This window comes from Sinocyclocheilus rhinocerous, unplaced genomic scaffold (assembly GCF_001515625.1).
Source record: "Sinocyclocheilus rhinocerous isolate Xijiao unplaced genomic scaffold, SAMN03320098_v1.1 scaffold2617, whole genome shotgun sequence".
In the NCBI taxonomy this organism is placed as follows: Eukaryota; Metazoa; Chordata; class Actinopteri; order Cypriniformes; family Cyprinidae; genus Sinocyclocheilus; species Sinocyclocheilus rhinocerous.
The window spans coordinates 21,920-24,578 of NW_015638953.1; the positions used below are offsets into that span (position 1 = coordinate 21,920).

Here is a 2,659-nt window from a genome sequence, read left to right on the forward strand (position 1 = left end):
TCATCCCCACAGCCGATGCAATCCGACGGGACTCGGGCAGAAATCATGTTCATGGATGAGCTAATGATTTATTAACGTAGTAGAATGAAGCAGGGTGAGGCTGAAAGCCGTCGAAGCGAAACGAGGCGCTGAACGAGCGTGACAAAACCGGAAATCGAGGGGTTATGACGTCATTGGCAGGCGACACAATGACACTATGGACACGGTCCGTGTCACTAGTTAAAATTGCTTATTTCTCTGGATTTAAACATTCTTCGAAACATTTGGGATAATGTAAGTACACAAGTCAGCAAAATATTTAACACTGTTCAAGTGGTTTTTGGATATTTTATTTTAAAAAATCTTACATATTGTGCCTTCAAGTTTCAAAAAGCTCGTTTCTCTCGTCAGTACTTGCCAGTGACCTAATTCGTGTTTACTGTAAACCGGTTCTCGAGATGGGGAGCGAAATGAGACGCACCTTTTAACCTATTAATTATATACTGATGCTCTTTACTCACATCAAACAACGTTTCTTAATGTAAGCATTGCACTGCTATATTCAATTTTACGTGGTTTGTAAACGCTATAAAATTGAATAGACATTTTAGCCACATGTTTAAATACCTTACACGCTGCTGCTGCTGCTTCTTCTTCTTTCTTTCTTTCTTCTAATTGTCAAATCGCAGCATTCACGCTTTAGAACACAAACCTTTCTTCAGCCGGATCACAACAAACCCAGGAGCGCGACGCAGTCTTATGACGTCACAGTGCCATACCAAAATAAAAGTCCTGACCACGCGCTGCTGTCTGAAAACACTAAAGTGCATAGAAATTTACATCTTCTTCTTGTACGATTTGAATAATTTTGGGTTTAACTGTATATCCTTCAGAGACCAGATATAATTTTTTATATTTTTTTTTACTAGTGGGTGCAGGACACTTCCTCGTTCCCTTGCTCCAGCGTATTGTGACACCAGTAAAACTGATACAAATTTGGGACCAAAAATTAATCGGACCGAGTCTGGGGGAAAAAATGAAGTTCAGGTTTGCATGAAGCTGGATGACAGAATGCCCAGGAGACTACAGGCTGTCATTAAGGCTAAGTGAAGTTAACCAAATAACATTACACATAATATTTTGCTTTCTGTACCCAATATTTAAAAAATTTACAAATGCAATAAAAATATCGGTATCGGCAAGTACCAAAAATAAAAGTATCGGTATCGGGCGAGTACTGGAAAAAGTGGTATCGGTGCATCCTTAATTATTATTATTAATAATTGCATAACCAGCTTTTTTTAGACTGATATATACTGTATATCTTATATTTCAATATATTGTAATTTAAGACAAAGTTTATGGCAGGACTTTTATTTTGGTCTGGCGATGTGACGTCACACGACTGCACCACGCTCCTGTGTTTTATTCGGCTAAAATAAGGTTTGTGATTTTAAGCTTTTAAAGTGTTTGCATCGTAACGAAACAAAGCATTCAGTCTATTTTATGGGGTTTACAAGCAGTGTTAAATTAATGAATTATTATTAAATTATAACATTGTGATGCTTTATCTAACAATAATAAACATTATTTTGTGTGAGTAAAGCACATCCATGTATGAGTATAGATGCATCTCATTTAACTTCTCATATCGTGATTTAGTTAATAGTTAACAGTATTCACAGTGTATTCTCCGGCAAGTAGTGATGGAGAAACTGAACTTTTTGAAACTTCGAGTCAATTGAATCAATTGCTTCATGAAATGATTCTGACTAGAACTGCTGGAATCACTGCAAGAGAACACAAGCACAAGTAGTGTAATGACGACTTTTACAAACCAACTTAAAATGTTTTCTTTTAAGTGTAATCTTTTAAATGTAATCTACAAATCATATACCAAATATGAAGTGTGTGATTTGTGTTCTTTTATTAATTTGTAATGCTTATTTTGAGTGTTTTTGGCTAATCAGGTCATTAAAGGTCATTAACTATCTATTAAAGGCTATTAAGTAGCACTTGCCAGTGCACTGACTGACTACTGAACAAGGGAGCTGATTGAGACGCACCCAGAGATTTAGATTGGATTATTTTTTTCTTTCTGTCAATTATTCTCATCTTAAACATGACAGAGTGTCAAAACATACAGAAAAACTCCTGGTGAAGCAGTTGAGATCCATGTGTTATACCATGTGTACTATTGTGATTATGAAGATGGCGTTTATTAAGGAGGAGAGTGAAAACATGAAGATTGAAGAAACATTCAGAGTGAAACAAGAAGATACTGAGGACCAAACAGGTTGGTTTCTGTTCCCAAAGCTGAACTCAATCGATCCTTATTAAAGTGGTGACCTCTACAGAAATGAATGATATGGGTAGTGGACTGAATAAAAACCTGTTTGCCTTTTACTCCTGGAAGTACTAAGTTGTTACTACATTACTACATGTTGTTTACATTTTCACATCAGAGGAAGTAAGTAGACGAAGAAGATGCATTGAGGCAAGATGAATGTAGAGCTGCTGGTCTCATTGGTGTCTGAACACAAAGGGTTTTATGACAAACACGACAGCGACAACAAAAATCTCGATAAGAGGGAGTTGTTATGGAGAGGAATTGCAGATCGGGTATTTCTGTTTTTCATTAAGTGCCATCTAATGTCAGGGAGTGAATTTGCACATTCAC

General features: G+C 36.6%; 1 protein-coding gene across 5 annotated transcripts in view; it reads right to left on the reverse strand.

Moving 5' to 3' along the window:
* The window catches only part of LOC107750304 (gastrula zinc finger protein XlCGF52.1-like), a 28,434-nt gene that overhangs the window by 11,576 nt on the left and 14,199 nt on the right, over nt 1-2,659 (reverse strand). For 2 of the 5 annotated variants that reach the window (XM_016565625.1, XM_016565623.1), the window contains exon 1: nt 607-758. The exons of 1 other annotated variant lie outside the window; for it this stretch is intronic. The gene's annotated coding sequence lies outside the window, so the exon portion shown is untranslated. Of the gene's footprint in view, nt 1-606; nt 770-2,659 lie in introns of those variants that run through there. 2 more of the 5 variants (XM_016565624.1, XM_016565627.1) reach the window with 2 other exon arrangements.